The sequence below is a fragment of the Hemitrygon akajei genome, chromosome 14 (assembly GCF_048418815.1).
Source record: "Hemitrygon akajei chromosome 14, sHemAka1.3, whole genome shotgun sequence".
In the NCBI taxonomy this organism is placed as follows: Eukaryota; Metazoa; Chordata; class Chondrichthyes; order Myliobatiformes; family Dasyatidae; genus Hemitrygon; species Hemitrygon akajei.
Genome location: NC_133137.1, coordinates 9,438,415 through 9,457,677, shown reverse-complemented (window position 1 = coordinate 9,457,677; position 19,263 = coordinate 9,438,415). Strand labels below are relative to the sequence as shown.

Below are 19,263 nucleotides of genomic sequence, written 5' to 3'. Positions count from 1 at the left end.
TTAGAACATGAGTGTTTCAAGAGATTTGTGGTATCCATTGACTACTGTTTGGTAATGCATTGATTATCTGAATTGTCTAGTAGGGAGAGAAAAATTGCCATTACAAGTGTGTCACTTCACCTGAAAAGATGGTGCAAGTCGATAACCTGCATTTTAAGTCAGTTGCACTTGCCTTTCAAATTTATTCATTAAACTTCTTGCTTAGTGTATGTAAACCTGGAACATACTGATTCCGGAATTGTTTTCTGAACTCTTCTTTCAGTTCACTCAGCACATCTGTGGAAGAGAATTGAATACAATTCAAGCTTGCATTGTTACTTTAATAAGAGTAAAACGTAAAAAGAAAAATGCTGGAAAACGATGAAAAGTGGGAATTAATGTTCTAGGCACTGATCTTCTATGAAAATGGAAAGAATTAAGACATAAATAAGTTTTATGTTAAGAGAAAGAAAGAAAGAAAGAACAAGCAAATCTCTGAATGGATGAATGCAGGAAAGTAATTCCATTTAAGATTTCAAGAAATCTAGAAGCCTCACTGATAGTCCAAGTAGGAATATATCAAATCTAATGCCGGTAAAGATGCCCATCAAGGCTGAGAAAAACATCTGGTTATCCTGACCCAGTCTTGTGACAGGAAAGTGAATCATACCTTCAGAATTTTCCCCAAGGTTAGAAATTAAGGTGGCTGAAGTCAAGGTGGAAAGCAGCAAGCAAGAGAGTGGCAACTTAAAGTACTGAATGGTCCCTCATTGGAATTCTCTACCACAAAGGCAATGCAAGTCAGGCACATTCCTAAATATGATTAGCTAGGATCATGTTGCATGGAGGCCAAATTGCATATACCTACTATATTTTTTTCCTACACTCTATGCCATATCACCAATGACAACAAAATCTGTGACAGAGACAATAGCAGAAATGGTAATTCAAAGACATTTCCAAACCACTGTCCCTATATAGCTTATTAAAAGAGCTTGCTGAAATTGCAACAAACAATCTGCTGGAGGAATTTAGCAGGTCAGGCAGCATCTTTAAAATATGCATGTTAATTTTTCTGGGATCTGGGTATCAAGGCCAAATTTTATGATTCACTCTTTCTTACTCAAGAAGATGGTAGTGATGAAAATAAGACATCTTGCAGGTAGGAAATCATAACTATGTGCAAACATAATTCGAAGGCTGAACTGTTACCATGAGTTGGAAATATTTCATCTCTGCAAAATTTTACTTTATTTAGAGATGCAGCATGGAACAGGCCCTTTCTGCCCACCAACTCACCGATTTAATGCTGGCCTAATCACAGAACAATCTACACTGACCAATTAACCTACAAGCCAGTATGACTGGACTGTGGGAAGAGACTGGAGCATCCAGAGGAAACCCACACATACATGGGAAGAATGTTCAAACTTTCTTATAGATAATGCTGGAATTAAATGCTGAACTCCAACACCTGGAGCTGCAATAGCATTGCACTAACCACTACACTACTGTAGGCATTGAGGGATAAAATTCAGCAATCAAATTGGTTAAAAATGAGTATACCTCTTGCCAGCCAAATAGCTTGGCTTTTGGTAGAAGCATACCAAACTCAGAAATAGTGATGAATCCCAGCACAACTGCAATTCAATCTGTGAATAGGAAAGGTTTATATAGAAATCCACTTCACTTGGTTGGGTAATAGCCTGTCATGACAATGCCTTTTTTTAAAAAAAACAACGATGCATACATCAGGATGCTCTTTATCACATACAGCTCAGTGTGTTATACCATCATCCCCTGAAAACTAATCAGTAAGTTTCAATACTTTCTTGTGCAGTTGGACCCTGATTTCTTCACTTGCAGACCCCAGTCAGTTTGGATTGGCGAAAACATTTCCTCCACAATCTCCATCAGCACAGGTGCACCAGAGGGACGTGTGCTTAGCTCCCTACTCTACTTGCTTTACACCTATAACTGCTCCAACACCATATACAAGTTTGCTGATGACACCACTGTAGTGGGCTGTATCAAAGGAAGTGATGAATCAGCATATAGAAGGGAGATTGAAAACTTAGCAGAGTGGTGCTTACTTGCCACTCTTCCATAAATACCCTTTTTGTGCAAGGCCTTCGAGATTGTGGAATCATGAACTTCATCCTCAGTTGCAGCCACTAACTTCTGCAGCTCACTCAGAGTGACTGTTGGCATCATAATAGCCACTCTTACAAGTGCCGTTCTTCACGGGTGACTAGGTTTAGAGGAGCGGTCTAACCTACACACTGTGATTGGGGTTTCATATTTTCCACTTTTTCATATTGGATTGCATGGAACTCCAAGGTATGTTCAGTGCCTTTTGAATGCTCTTTTGTCTTAATTTTGATTTGGTCTGTTGAAAATCTATCATTCTTACAGAGAGAGAGGGTATTTATTCTCATAAATTCATTGAAAACAGGCGATCTTCCAATTTTCTACATCGACAAATTGGGAGAGTTGGTGAGTTAATACAGTACTTGAAGAAAGATTAAATTGTAATCACAAAGAGGATGAATACTTTTTCAGCCTCACAATTTTAGTTTTTAAATTTTAGTAATTTTGTGACAGGTTTTGGAATTTTTCTTTCGATTTGACATGATGCACAATGTTTTGAAGATTAGCTCAAAAAATCCTACTTCAATATATTTCAAGTTTAGAAAAAGTGACAGTAAAATGTGAAAATATTTGTGGGGGCGAAATACTTTTTCAAGGCACTGTAAACTTTGAAAGAACCAGTCAATATCAAGTCAAGTCAAGTCACTTTCTATTGTCATTTCGACCATAACTGCTGGTAGAGTACACAGTAAAAACGAGACGTTTTTCAGGACCATGGTGCTACACGAAACAGTACAAAAACTGCACTGAACTACGTGAAAACAACACAGAAAAAAAAATACACTAGACTACAGACCTACCCAGGACTGCATAAAGTGCACAAAACAGTGCAGGCATTACAATAAATAATAGACAAGACAATAGGCACAGTAAGTTGGTGTCAGTCCAGCCTCTGGGTATTGTGGAGTCCGATAGCTTGGGGGAAGAAACTGTTACATAGTCTGGTCGTGAGAGCCCAAATGCGGTGCCTTTTCCCAGATGGCAGGAGGGAGAAGAGTTTGTATGAGGGGTGCGTGGGGTTCTTCATAATGCTGTTTGCTTTGCGGATGCAGCGTGTGGTGTAAATGTCTATAATGGCAGGAAGAGAGACCCCGATGATCTTCTCAGCTGACCTCACTATCCGCTGCAGGGTCTTGCGATCCGAGATGGTGCAATTTCCAAACCAGGCAGTGATGCAGCTGCTCAGGATTCGCTCAATACAACCCCTGTAGAATGTGATGAGGATGTTGGGGGGGGGGGGGGGGGGAGATGGACTCAGCCTTCACAGATAAGTAGAGACGCTGCTGGACTTTCTTTGCTATGGAGCTGTTATGTAAATATTTGAAAAATATATTCCAACTTTAATGCCAAATTATCTTCCAAAGTAAACCAAAAGTAATCAATAGAAGCAACCATTAATTTACTTATATTTTAACCTCATCTCCCAAAGCAGCCAAGTGGGCAATTCACTACTACTTAATCTATCAGGATGATCATCACTTTCTAGTTAATTCAATACCAAAACAAATCTCAAAACTTAATGTAGTACATCATTTTTTTCTGTAAGACAGGAGAGCAATAAAAAAAGACTGGGCCAAAATAGAAATGAAGTCTGGGTCTTAGAAATAGGAGATAGCAAGTGATAGTGGAAGGTTGCTTTTGAGACTGGAAGCCTGTGGCCAGAAGGACTGGTGCTAGGACTCCTGCTATTTGTTATACATGATTGATGTTAACCTTGGAGGTACAATGACTAAGCTTGAAGAGAATATGGAAATTGGTGGTTTGTTGATAGTGAGGAGGTAGTCTTAGGCTGCAGGGTGATATTGATTAGCTCATAAATTGGGTAGGACTGTGGCTGATGGAATTTAATCCTGAAAACTGAGGTAATGGTTTTGAAGTGTCAAATAAAGTTAAGAAATGCCATAAATGGCAAGGTCCCAGAGAGTTTTGAAAAATAAAGGGACCTTTATGTACAAATCCAAAGATTACCAAAGGTGACAGCACAAGCAGATAAGGTGGTGAAGGCAGCACTAAGGATGCTTGTAGCTATTGGACAAATATATGAAAACAGCTACATGAAACTACTAACGGCCAGACTTCAATAACCAAAAGGTATAGTGATATAAAGATCATATAGTAAAAATTAAAATACAATTTTCACATTAAAATTAAGGCAATCTGCATCAAGAAAGATGAGGACAGCAGATGCTAACTACATTTTACTCAAATTAACCTACTCCCGGGCCACATTGTTTTGCAGCAGCATAAAGTTGCACAGAACATAAATGCTGATTAGTAGTTCCCAAACTTTAATAGTGTTAATTTTAAAGATATGAAGCCATCTTAAAATTACTGCAGATTCATGGAAGTTTGAGCAGTCAACAGCTTTTCCTTTTTTTAAAAAAATAATTTCTGTTTTGGTCTTTAACAAAGAAAAACATGATGCCAATACCTCAACAGATGAAGAGGCAGAGAAAATGGATAAAGCAAAAAAATCCACAAGTAAATGGTATTAAAAATGCCAGCCATGGCTAAAATTGGTATGTGTCTATGATGGTTAACAGAAGTACAGTTGGAGAATACAGCAGAGTTTGCCATAGTCTGTTCATCTCTGAGTATAAACAGGTATCAGAACACTGAAAAGTGGACACTACGGCAACCTTACGAGAAAGCAAACAGTGTTATTCAACAAAGATCAACACCAGGATTCTTTCTTTTTTGATACACTTTCTATGGTACAGTATGCTTTCAAAATTTATAAACCCAGAGTTTGAAAAAGTGAGCAAAACATACAAAGGATAGCAGAATGGGCAGCCAAACAGAAGAAATTAAATGCAGAGAAGAGAGTAGTAAATGTTCTGGCAGACGAGGGTAGTGGCAATATAGACCAAAAGGCAAAATTCTAAAGGATGTGCAAAATTAGAAAATAGGTGTACAAGTGCATAAATTTGCAGGGTGTATTCAGTCAGCAGTAATGAAACATCCAAAACTTCATAGAGAGCAAATTCAAAAGTAGTGTGGTTATATTGAAATTTTATGAAATATTACAACCAGTTTAGATAAAGAGAGCGGTTGAAGTAAATGCAGAATAGATGGAATAATGTGAACTTCACAAAAAAAAATTAGCTGTTCAACCCATGTAGGCAAATAACAGCTATGGAATCACAACAATAACAGTACCTCTCAAAGATAGTATCTGGCTCCCAGAATGATCACAATCATTTCTTTGGTTAATGAGGTGAGGCACACAATTCTTGAAAGGTGAAATATGGGTATTTTACACTATTGCAGTTCAGTATCAAGGATACAGTAATTTTAAGAATAATTTAAAATATTTAAAAACAAATGTATCACTTTCTATTTGCAAAAGAAACAGCGTGTAAACAATCCGCTAGAGTATAGACTTCAGCTTGAGATATTCTAATTATCTGCCATTTTAATTACCCTTGTTACAAAGACTGAAGGCTGTGAAGTTAATCACTTACTTCCATCAATAACAATACCCAACCTAGGGAATTGTCCATATGTGCTCATAAATGCATGTTGAATATGCATTGACATAAACAACCATTAGAAACGTGGTGGGAGGAACTGCAGGCGCCGTATGTCTAGAATTGAGTCTTTGAAGCTAACATTTCAAGTATTTTCAGGGCCAGCTTCACTCATTGGAATATCAAACAAACGATACATGATTTAAAAAATTCCAATTTGCTGGTTAGCATGAGCAACAAAGCTCATGAATAATAATTTCATTTTCAGAGACAGTTTCTTAATCTGGGCTTCTATCTTCCCAAGAAAAAAATATTTCTAGAGCTAATTAATGAAAACCAATAAAACTAAAATTAAGACATTTAATCTAACTCTGAAATAATACATCTGTCAAACAGATGTCACTTAATCAAATCCTATTATTTCAATATGTACTTAAGAAATTCAAAGAATATTTTAAAAAGATAATCAAAAGCTTACATGAAATTTCATGAGACAAATTACCACAACAATGTGTTTTGATTAACAATTTCTTCATTTTTTTTCCAACTTATTTTGAAAATAAGACAGCCAATTTAAATGAATGTTCACTTTTACCCCCAAACAGGTACTATAACAATTGCCCTCCAGCCTGCAGTATCTTGATACTGCACTGGAAATGAAAGTGAAAATGCAACCTCATTTTCAGTGGCCTAACCACCACTGATTCTTTAAACAGATCTGCTCATGCTTTGAAAAACCAGAATAAAATTTATTATTTTTAAAATAATTACTACTAGAAATATTAAATAAGATATTTAAATATATTGTAACAGAAGCTTTATATATAATTGCGTGAATCCAACTAGATGAGAACAATACTCATGAGAATCTGAGTCAAAATGCCCAGGACAGAAAGGCTACAGAAGTGGTGTATACAGCTCAGTCCGTCACAAGCAAAACCCTTCTCATCATTGAGTATATAAGAAAGCAGCATCCATCATCAGCATACACCACCACCCAGGCCACATCCTCTTCTCACTGCTACCACTGGACAGGAGATACAGAACCCTTAGGTCCCGCACCAACAGGTTCAGGAACAGTTATTACCCTACAACCATCAGGCTCCTGAACCTAGTGTGGATAACTTCAACAACCACAACGCTGGACTGATTCTATGACCTACAGATTCACTTTCAAAGGCTCTTTAAGCTCACGTTCTCAGTATTATTTTTTATTGACACAGGCTGGCTTCTTTCGCAAGTTGGTTATGTCAGGCTTTGTATGTTTATGTACCCCCTGCAAATGCCTGCAGGAAAATGAATCTCAAGGCAGTGTATGGTAACATATATTACCACTGTCACACATACTTTGATAAGCTCAAGTTCAGGCTTATTGTCATTCAACCATTAACATTTACAGCTAAATGAAACAACATTCTTCTGGAACCAAGGTGCAAACACAATATCGTTATCAGGCTTAATATCACTGGCATACGTTGTGAAATTTGTTGTTTTGTGGTAGCAGTACATTACAATACACAATAATAAAAACTATGAATTACAAGTAGAAATAAAAAAATTAATGAGACGCCAAAAAAATACTGAGGTAGTGTTCATGGATTCATTGTCCATTCAGAAATCTGATGGCAAAGGGGAAGAAGCTGTTCCTGACATGCTGAATGCTTGTCTTTGGGCTCCTATACCTCTTCCTTTATATAACAATGGGAAGAGGGCATGCTCTGGGTGATGGGGGTCCTTAATGATGAACGCCTTTTTGAGGCATTTGAAGATGTCCTAAATGCTGGGGAGAATAGTACCCATATAAAGCTGGCTTTGTTTACAACATTCTGCAGCTTTTTCTGATCTTGGACGGAGGCCCCTTCATACCAGACAGTGATGCAACTAGCTAGAATGTTCTCCATGGTACATCTGTAGAAATTTGAGAGTGTCTTTGATAACATTCTAATTCTCCTCATGCTCCTAATGAAATATAGCTGTTGTCAAGCCTTCATTGTAATTGCATCAATATGATGGGCCCAGGATAGATCTTCAGAGATGTTGACACTCAGAAACTGCTCACCCTTTCCACTGCTGATCCCTCGATTAGGACTGGTGTGTGTTCCCTCAACTTCTCCTTCCTGAAGTCCACAATCAATTCCTTGGTCTTACTGATGTTAAGTGCAATGTTGTTGCTGCAACACCATTCAACCAGCTGATCTATCTCGCTCCTGTATGCTTCCTCATCACTATCTGAATTTTTACCAACAGTAGATGTGCCACTGACAAATTTATAGATGATGTTTAAGCTATGCCTAGCCACACAGTTGTGGGTGTAGAAAGAGAGGAACAGTGGGTTAAGCACGCATCTTTGAAGCACACCAGTGTTCACTGTCAGCAAGGAGAAGATGTTATTTCCAATGCGCACAGACTATGGCATCCTGATGAGGAAGTCAAAGATCTAGTTGCCAAGGAAGGTACAGAGGCCCACGGTCAATAACCAGCAGCCTGACAGAAGTATTACTATTATTCAGGTGATCCAAGGCTAAATGAAGATCCTGTGTGATTGCATCAACTGTTGACCAATTGCAGTGATTATCAAATTGCAGCAGCTTAAGCAAGAGTTGATTCTAGGTATGACCAACCTCTCATCGGTCACATCGTAGATGCGAGTGCCACTGGACGATAGTCATTGAGGTAACTCACTTTGCTCTTCTTTTGGCTCTGGTATGATTATAACCTTTTTGAAGCAGGTGGGAACCTGCTCTCAGAATACATGGTTCCTCCTTATAGAGAGAGTTAGTGCACCAAGTTCCGAGGAGTTCACTTCACAGATTACCTCACCTGGTCCCTTAATATCACCATCCTGAACAGGGCACAGCAGCGACTCCACTTCCTAAGGAGATTGAGGAAAATGAGGCTCCCCACCTCCCATTCTTAACTGCATTTTATAGGACCACCATTGAGAGCGTCCTGACATGTTGTATCTCCATCCGGTATGGAAGCAACCAGGCAGCAGACCGGAAGTCCTAACAAAGAACTGTGAGAATGACCAAGAGGATCATAGGAGTCTCCCGATCATCCATCGGGGACATCTATCAGGACAGCTGCGTACGCAGGGCCCTTAGCATTATTAAGGATCCCAACCCTCCATCCAGCATCCTCTCTGACTTTCTACCATCGGGCAGGAGACTCTGACGCATAAAAGCACCAATGATCAAAATGAGGAACAGTTTCTTCCCCCAGCCCATTAGACTTCTGAACTCCCTGCTGCACCACATTCAAAGTGTCGCAGATCAATCTGTTCTATACCTTCAATATTTAATATATGCACTTTATTTGTGTGTAATCTATCTGCAGATTTCATCCTTACTCTCAGAAGTTGTGTGTGCTATATATACTACAGTGCTCTACACCCTGATTCGGAGAAATGTTGCCTTGTTTGATGGTATACAAATGACAATAAACTTGACTTGACCTCCAACTGCGGCAGTGAGAGATTAAAGACAAAGCAGATAAAATAATATTAACAGATAGTAAAAAAAACTGTAGATGTACAAGTTTACATAAAATGCATATACAACATATAGTTAAATATACAACAATAAAATGCTACTGGCGCTGGCATAAATAAAATGCTCTGGGAGGTAGCAGGGTGTTCAGAACTCTCACAGCTAGAAAAAGCTGTTACCCAGCTTCACATTCCTTGTTCTTATTCTGTAGTACCTTCTGCCTGACACTAGAATGTCAAAGAGATTGTTGGACAGATGCGAGGGTCTTTGACAATGCTGAGGGCACCGCGAACGAAGTGCTTCTGGTGTACATCCTGGAAAGGAGGTGGTGGGTAGGAGAAAGACTCCATTGATTGTCTCAGCAGTCCTCATAATCCATTGCAGGGCTTAGGCTCAGATGTTTTGCAATTCCCATACTAAACGGTGATACACCTGGTCAAGATAGTCTTGATAGTGCTCTGGCACTATGTGGTTAGAATACGGGCAGAAGCCTCACTTGCCTCAATCTGTTCAGGAAGTGGAGGTGCTTTCTTGATGAAAGAGGTGGCGTTGAGAGATCAGGTGAGATCATCAATGATGGGCACTCCAAGAATCTTTGTACTTGTGACTCTGTCCTCCAAGAAGCTATTAATGTGCAGTAGGGAGTGGTCACTGATAATAAATTTACATTGAAATTTGAAGATCGCTAAAAAGTTACACAAGTCTATATTCTGTTCCAGGCGCAGATCCATGCTCTCGCGAGACTAATGGATGCCATACATTGGGTCTTAGAACAGTTAAGATTGTCACGATACAGATTTTAGTATTCATTGCATCATAGACGTCAAAGCAGGTAGATATTATTACATTCTTTAATTCTTATTGTTGATGATAGTGCCACCACTTCAAAGGTTAAAGATTTCCAAGAACTTTATAGCATGGTCCTAATTTGTGCTTTTTTTTACCTGCAAGGTCAGCCTCATTGCATTTTCTTTGTTGACTTTTCCTTAGGTGAAAAATGAGTAAAATCAGACTTTCACCAATATTACACTGAAACTGACAGGAATTTTCAAATCTTTTCTATTCACAATGGCAAATGTCTGCATTTCACTAAGCACCTTCATTTAGTCACTCAATGGAAATTGAAAAACTTAAATGAAGGAAAATAATATTTCTATACACTTCCGGTTACGCAGTAAACATCAATGGTTCAAGTGAGTGTTCAATGTAGAAGCACGAGGAACGCACAAGAAAATAGGACACTACTCAGATAGATAGATAGATAGATAGATAGATACTTTATTCATCCCCATGGGGAAATTCAACATTTTTTCCAATGTCCCATACACTTGTTGTAGCAAAAACTCATTACATACAATACTTAACTCAGTAATAATATGATATGCATCTAAATCACTAACTCAAAAAGCATTAATAATAGCTTTAAAAAAAGTTCTTAAGTCCTGGCAGTTGAATTGTAAAGCCTAATGGCATTGGGGAGTATTGACCTCTTCATCCTGTCTGAGGAGCATTGCATCGACAGTAACCTGTCGCTGAAACTGCTTCTCTGTCTCTGGATGGTGCTATGTAGAGGATGTTCAGGGTTTTCCATAATTGACCGTAGCCTACTCAGCGCCCTTCGCTCAGCTACCGATGTTAAACTCTCCAGTACTTTGCCCACGACAGAGCCCGCCTTCCTTATCAGCTTATTAAGACGTGAGGCGTCCTTCTTCTTAATGCTTCCTCCCCAACACGCCACCACAAAGAAGAGGGCGCTCTCAACAACTGACCTATAGAACATCTTCAGCATCTCACTGCAGACATTGAATGACGCCAACCTTCTAAGGAAGTACAGTCGACTCTGTGCCTTCCTGCACAAGGCATCTGTGTTGGCAGTCCAGTCTAGCTTCTCGTCCAACTGTACTCCCAGATACTTGTAGGTCTTAACCTGCTCCACACATTCTCCATTAATGATCACTGGCCCCTCAAGCCTGCCCCATCATTTAATATAACTGTTGACAGACACTGGCCTCACTCAACTCCTTTTCTGTGGTAGTTGCCTATAACCTTTAATTCCTCAAACTTTCAAATAATTATCTCCATTTTAAATATATTTGATGATCTAGCTCCACCACACACAGGGGTAGAGAATTCCAGAGCTCTTTAAAAGAAATGTCTATGCACCAATTTTAAATGAACTGCCTCTATTTTGTAGCTCTGTCCATTTGTTCATGACTCTCCCATTCAAAAAAACTTCTCTATATTTACCCTGTCAAGTCTACTTGAGATCTTGCACGTTGAGTCAGGTTACCCCTCAAGGAATTATAAACCCAAATGTTAAGTCCTCCTTGGTAGGAATTGTTCGTGATTCACCTTTGAACTGCCTCCTTTATTCAGACTATAATTAATACAACAATACAGAGAGTGCAGGTTTAGTTTCTCTTTGGATCCCTCAAAAATGCCTGATCAAAGTTAGTTTTTTATTACTTTATTGCTTTCACTCTCAAGTCTACTCCCATAAAGGACTTTCTGATCTATCTTGAATATTTTGCAATGCACAAGCAACTCATTATCCAAAACTTTCCTTCTACACCAATGATTTTCAACCTTGGGGGCGGGTGATAAAACTCAAACATTAAGGATTTGTTGGATTAAAAACAGAAGCACCTCTGTTAAGATTACCCAAAACAAATAGGGGTGAGCATAAAGAACAAACTGCTCTGAAGTAGGGGTATAGCAGAAAGACGTTAGAAACCACTGTAAGATACTACACAAGAGCAAGAGTATGTTATTACAGTGTGAAAAATATTGAACAATACTTTTGGTGGTTGTAGAACATTTTGACCTTCTAATGATAATAGTATATACAGAACTGTGAAATGTGTTACTTTTTTACATTTTGAAAGTATATTAGTTCTATTAACAATTTTTGCACCAGCTATTTATTAAAAATCAAGTTTTTAACTTTAGCCTTTTTAAGAGCACTGAATTTATTACCTCACCTTTCAGAATGTATTATTTCTACACTAAATTACTTTAAAGTACAAATTGATTACAGTGTGGCATTGATGCTACACTTGGGACTGTTATGTTCAGGAGTCCATCACTTAAACTAAGAAAAATAAAAACTGAGAATATAACATCATCTACAATGGAGAGGAAATTATGTTCCTGAAATCAGATTAACTGCAAAGAGGCAAGAGGGAAAATCAAATATTAGATTCAGAAAGTACAAGCCCAGGGGGGAAAAAGCACAGGAAAAACTCAGCTAGTCATATAAAAAAAGCAATTAATGGCAACTAGGAGACGTACTGGAATGTAATAAATAGGCTGGTCAAGTGGTGTCACCACAACCTTGTACTCAACATCGGCAAGTTCAAGGAATTGATTGCAGACATCAGGAAGGGGAAGTCGGCAGAACACACACCAATCCTCATGGGGGAGGGGGGGCATCAGTGGGGAAAAAGGCAAGCGGTTTCAAGTTCCTAGGCATCAACACCCGAGGATCTCTCCTGGGCCCACCATTTTGACACAATCATGACCACACCAGCAGCTGTACTTTATTAGGTGTTTGAGGAGATTTGGGGATGTCACAAAAGATCTCTGAAGATGTAGAGTGGAGAGCATTCTGACTGGTTGCATCACTGATATGGGAACACTAATATACAGGATCATAAGAGACATGATAGATTGTACATTCAGCCAGCTCCAGAAGAGTGGCACAGAAGTGTATTGGTTAGCGCCAGCAGTCACAATTGGTGTCCCCTTCCCACCACTGTCTGTAAGGAATCTGCACATTCTCCTTGTGAGCGCTTGGATTTCCGCTGGATGTTTGGCTTTCCTCCCATATGCCAAAAACATATGGATTAAAAGTTGGGATCAGAAAATTGTGAGTATGCTATTTTAATGCCAGAAGCATGGCAACCCACGGTACAAAGCTGGACTGTGTTGGTTGTTGATACAAATGATGCATTTTACTGCATGCTTTGATATTTCCATGTTACGTGACAAATAAAGCTAATCTTTAATCTTAAACAACAGAAAATCTGCAGATGCTGGAAATCCAAGCAATGCACACAAAATGCTGAAGGAACTCAGCAGGGCAGACAGCATTGATGGAGAAGAGCACAGTCTTTCATCAGGACCTGATGAAGGGTCTCGGCCCAAAATATCGATTGTACTCTTTTCCACAGATGCAGCCCGGGCCTGCTGAGTTCCTCCAGCAGCTTGTGTGTAATGTCTAATATTTTTCTTTTAGGCCTCCTCAGCACTGAAAACATCTTCAAAAGGTGGTGCCTCACAAAGGCAGCATCCATCATTAAGGACCATCACCAGCTGGATCATACCCTCTTCTCATTACTTGCATTAAGGAGGAAGTACAGACACTCAAATATTTTAGGAACGGCTTCTTACCCTCTACCATCAGATTTCTGAACGGCCCATGAACACTACCTCACTATTTCTCTTCAGCACTAATTATCTTTTTTTAAATTGTAACTTAGAATTTGTTATGCCTGCATTGCCCCGTTGCAACAAAATAATAAATTTCATGACTAAGTCAATGACAGTAAAATTGATTCTGAAAACTCCTGGAGAGGGGTTAAGACATATCTGGTGACAAGATTGCTGAGGATTCATGATAGAGACTCTCCTCAATCTGAAGCTGGGACTTAACTCACAATGATCACATGGTGCTCACTTTAAGGCAAGATAGTAGGCATAGATGCATCTGCCACTAGTTGGTTTGTGGGAAAAGGGCCAATTAGTTTTATTCCTTTTAGTGCAATGTCTTTCAGGAGTGAGTCATTTTGATCAGTGATGTGCCACTCTTGATGATGGATAGTGAAGACACTATACAGAGTATATTCCATATCTTAACGAGTTCCCAGTGTTTCAAAATCAGCTCAAAGAGGTTAGTAGGCAGCAATCAGATGGGGTAGTAATCAGAAAGTGGTTCCCTGGCCAAGTCTGAAGTTCCACCAAGAGATTTCCATCAGTGAAAGGATTCTCATTGCTACTCCCACTGGCAAAGACAACCTTTTTGGTGATTCTGTGATGCCAGTGGGACAGGACACAAAGTATGTAAACTCTATACAATAAAACCTTGAGATTGGTCTTCTTACAGACTGCCACAAAACAAAGAAACCCAATAAAATCCATTTTTAAACAGATAGTCAACAACTAATATGCAAAACAAAGAAAAAAACAATGCAAACAATAAAAAAAGCACTCAGAACTGAAGTTCAGAAAGCAAGTCCTCAGCCTCAGTGCAGCAGAGATGATTAAATCTTGTGGAGCTGTGAAGTGAACATCGGCCAATTCCTCATCTCAGTGCTTAAATCAGCTAACCTCAGCTCATTCCTCACTCTCAAGCCCAGACCCTGCTGCCTCAATCTGACCCATACCCAGTGCAATCTTACTGCACCTTCAAGACTCCAGTTCACACCACAGAAAATGCAGTTCAAAAGCACAGTTCTGAAATGGAAGTTACAAGCTATTGATTGCAGTGATTGTTTTCCAGAAGTGTGATTAATAGTTAGTAGATGTGTTTGCAATCAGTAAGGCACTACTGCATCTCACCAGCGCTATCTTAAACCAGGAAATGTTACTTGCATACATATCCACAAGTCTGTCAAACTATCTGTAAACAATGATGCTGTGGGGCAACTATATCAGGCTGTTACTTAATTGGACTGCAGGACAGCTCTCCCAATTCAGATGCTAGTATGTTGGTGGACTCTGCTTCTGGGAATGGATCTGGCCAATTATTGTGGCTGTAATTATTCTAGCCTGAATGCAAGAGGGAACAAAACCTGTGTTTTGCCTATTGCACTGTTCCAATGATTCCTAATGCAAGCATCTGATCTGTCAACTCAACACATCACAACCAACAGAAATCAATATTGAACTCAACAATTTCACTGAGCTAAATGTTCTACTTTAGACCATAATTAAACATTTCTGATGAAAGGTTATAAAGCTGTTGTCAAGTTAATTCCATCTTCTCTCTCCACTGATACTGCCAGACTGATTATATCCATCATTCTCCTTTACTTTGATTTCCAACAATCAGAATTCTGTACCTCTTAAGCAGAACAACTGCAATTGAAAGGCACCCTCTCTTGCTATAGTTGCAGCCTGACCTGCTGACTGATCCCTGAATTTTTGTTCTATTTCAGAATTCCAGCATGTGGAGATTTTTTTTTTGTAGACATTCAACAACCTTCACAATACCTTTTCTGCCTGTAGCATTTTAATCCATCTCTCTTGGTTCCACATCCCTTTATTCTCAACATGCCTTCATAACTTCAAACATCATTGAAAAACGAGGCAGACAACTTTTCCCAGTTCCAATGAAAAGATCATGATCCAAAACATAAATCATTTCTACAAACACACTTGCTACTGAGTTGTTGCAGCATTTTATTTTACATCTGTAAAAATCTGAAGTGATTTCTGATTTTTAAAATAACTTCTACCATGAATTTCAAATATTGTAAGACTGCAGAAATCATCTGGCTGCCTTTCCTGATGCCTTTAATAGCTTCTTCATGCACTGCTCTAGACATCAAACAATTGAGGTATATCCAACCGACCATGGTCAAACCTTGCAGCTTTTTCTGTTTACTGGGATGTTAGAGGCTTGTTCCCCAGATATATATATTTTTTTAATGAATTATTAGCTCAAAATTCATTTCCGCTCCATCAACTACAAAGGGTGGGTAGCAATGTGCCACCAATAAAAGCTGAATTATGAATGTTTGAGCTCAGCTGAGCAGAGGAGGTGCTAGAGGGGAAGTGGTTAGAATTGTTGTCAAGAAAGAAAGAAACAGACAGCCTTGAGGCCTTCCTTGTGGTGGAATGGTAGTGTAGAGGAACTTAACATTCATGGTGAAAATGAGGCAGTCAGGGATGGGGAATTGAAAGTTGTTCAAGTACTGGAGGGCATGCAAAGGGACACTGATGCAAGGTGGAAAGTAATAGAACCAAGGGGAAGACTAATGGAGTCGAGATATAAAGAGACAAGTTCAGTGACAAGGGCAGGAGCAGGCAGAGACAAGGAGCCTACTTCAGGCAGTTATGTTTGTGAAGCCAGATTCAAAGTTTAATAGCATTAAGCTACACTGAGCTCTGAAAGCTTTGATCACAATGAGATCACAGTTCATAAAAACTTAGAATATGCTTGGGAACAATATTGCTCTAGGTACAGATGAAGACCAAAACTAAATGAAATTCTATTTTGTTTAAAACAAAGAATGTGTTGCAATATGTTCAAATCAGACAACGGGGATTTGAGGAGTGGAGTAATAGTCACCTTGCTAATTTAATTAAATATTGCAGGGGAAAACATTTATGCAATATATGCCAAACTGATAAATGAAAAATAGCTTTAAATAGCTACATAAATTGTCTCTCCATGCCAATGCATTTCAAACCTACTTCACTTTATGAAGCTGATTCTCAACAATGTCTTCTTCCTCCATGAGAAGACAATTACCTTTTGTCATCAAAAGTGCTTATAAATTGTGTTCACAAAAGGAAAATGCTTGCATCTATTCACTATCTTAAACAACTTTGATAAACTTTCACAACTTTGATATCAGCTGGAACAATGACTCCCATTATCTCTATTCACAACTTTATATCCAGTCATCTGATGTGTTTCTTTGAATATAATCAACATCACGATGACAAGTTGCATTCATGTAACACAGAATGTAGTTTCCAGTGTGTGGCTCAGTGAAGAGGAAAAATAGCAGCTTAAAATTTAAAATGTAATTGAAGATTACATTAATACATATTTAACCATATTTTAACCAGTTTACATTTCTACTTTCTTAACAAAATAATAAGGATATTCATGCAGGCTGGCAAACTAATAAAAATATATCTAGAAAGGGAAGACAGAAGAAACATAAGGGTTCTTGGATAATGGGCTGGCCACTGAGGGTGAATGAAATTATTCAGTTAATACTCAGAAAATTCAGTTTATAGACAATTCTCAGGAATAAATACAGGGATCCTCCCCACCCATTTCCCATCACAATTTTTCAGGGCTCTGCTGAGATCTGTGTACATTTGTACTGCCAACATGAGGACTGCCATGTGATAGTGTGCAAAAGATTCATGGGTTAACTTCGTTGAGGTGACATTGTCTTATGAGGAGTGTTGAAACAGACTGGACCTCTACTATCTTATAATTTAAAAAAAAGAGACAGTGAGGCAATCTCATTGAAATACAAAAACTCTCTCAGAGCTAAAAAGGATAGTTGCAGGGATAAACTCCCACTACTATTAAATGCTCCCAATGGCGTGCATCTTAAATAGTCTCTGATAAACAAGTCAGGCTCCTGGCCTTCATATGTGGCTAAGTTACTAAGCCTGGCAGAACTGTATCTAGTGAAAGGAGAAGATGCAAAGGTGGGTTACTGGCACCTTAAACAAGTCACTCTGGGCAGATGAGCTCATCAGCGCCTTGAGGAGAAAGAAAACTCAGATGTCAAACCTCCGCTGTCTTACGGTTATATTGATTCATGGGGAAGGCTTTGGGAGTAAACCCCAAAGAAAAATCTGGACCCAGAGTCCCGATGGCAGCCCTACGTACGTTGGGCAATACACACAACGTGATGGAGGAGCTCAGTAGGTCAGACAGCGTCTATGGATGAGTATAAACAGTCGATGTTTCGGGCCGAGACTCTTCCTCCAGAGCTGATGAAGGGCCTCAGCCCAAAATGCCGACTGTTTATTCCCATCCATAGACGCTGCCTGATTTGATGGCTCCTCTAGCATATTGTGCGCAGTACTCTAGATTTCCAGCATCCGCAGTACCTCTTGTGTCTACAAATGTTGAGTTCAATGCTGACTGGCAACTCCTGCGACACCACCAGTGCTAAACTCTATTGGTCTCTGTCATTATTTTGATTCATCAGCTATGTGGAGCGGGGTAGTCTGCTGCATGGGCAACAACTTGCTCTCCATATCGTACTGCCCTGGCTTGTGTATCAACTGACGGAGACAACGTAAACAACTGGGGTGTAACATCCATAGTCACCCCAAGCAATGGCGGGCCTCAGAGGCATTACAGTATAAATCTAAAACTCATACAGTTTTCACTCCAGTAGTGGTTGAGTGGGATACATTTTTGCCTGGTCTCAGAATAGGAATACATTTGGATTCAATGGGAAGAATAATACGTCATAACGGTTTTGACAGAGCAGCTGCAAGAGAGTAACAATGTATAATGGAGTCATTCCTCAAAATTACATCTTTTTGAAAACAGGTTTCCAATGTAAATTTAGCCATTACAGAAGATATGACTAATATTTATTGCTGCAGATAGGGCTACATACACTTTGAAAAATATCCTTTTACTACTGAGGACATTGAAACATGAGAAGTAAATCAAAACAATGTGCAGACTTGTTTACTCTTAGTGAGGGAAGGGAAAGCCTTCCAATGAAGCATCATTTAGAGCAGGGGTCAGCAACCTTGTTGCCTCTGTGGGCTGGATCGCTCATTAATGAGCGGATAGTGGGCCAGATAAATGCCATAAAAAACTTTAAATATGGGAATTATCCATTTAAATACATCTAGTTATGTTTTGCCTCAAATTAATGAATAACGCATGCTAGAAAATCATTTGTGCTTATGGTTGCCTACCCGATTTAGACTGTATTGGGACATGCTAGAACCGGCAAGACACCAAAGTTATCAGATTAAAGCACTCAAGTCAAAACCAGGAAGTTTAAACTATCAAACACGAGGATCAAGATGAAGCCACACTCAGGTTGGAGGAACAACACCTTATATACTGACTGGGTAGCCTCCAACCTGATGGCATGAACATTGACTTCTCTAACTACCATTAATGCCCCTCCACCCCTTCTTACCCCATCCCTGACATATTTAGTTGTTTATTTTTTTCTCTCTCTGCTCATCACTCTGCCTGCTCTCCATCTCCCTCTGGTGCTTCCCCCCTCCCCCTTTCTTTCTCCCAAGGCCTCCTGTCCCATGATCCCTTCCCTTCTCCAGCTCCCTATCACTTTTGCCAATCACCTTTCCAGCTCTTAGCTTCATCCCACCCCCCTCCAGTCTTCTCCTATCATTTCACATTTCCCCCTCCCCCCACTACTTTCAAATCTCTTAGTATCTTTCCTTTCAGTTAGTCCTGACGAAGGGTCTCGGCTCGAAATGTC

The 19,263-nt window shown here is 39.3% G+C and overlaps 1 protein-coding gene across 5 annotated transcripts in view; it reads right to left on the bottom strand.

Annotated features, from left to right (window-relative positions):
• Positions 1 to 19,263, bottom strand: part of taok3a (TAO kinase 3a) — a 111,296-nt gene that overhangs the window by 79,775 nt on the left and 12,258 nt on the right. For 4 of the 5 annotated variants that reach the window (XM_073065453.1, XM_073065451.1, XM_073065455.1 and 1 more), the window contains exon 2: positions 173 to 276. The gene's annotated coding sequence lies outside the window, so the exon portion shown is untranslated. Of the gene's footprint in view, positions 1 to 120; positions 277 to 19,263 lie in introns of all 5 variants that reach the window. The other variant, XM_073065452.1, reaches the window with a different exon arrangement.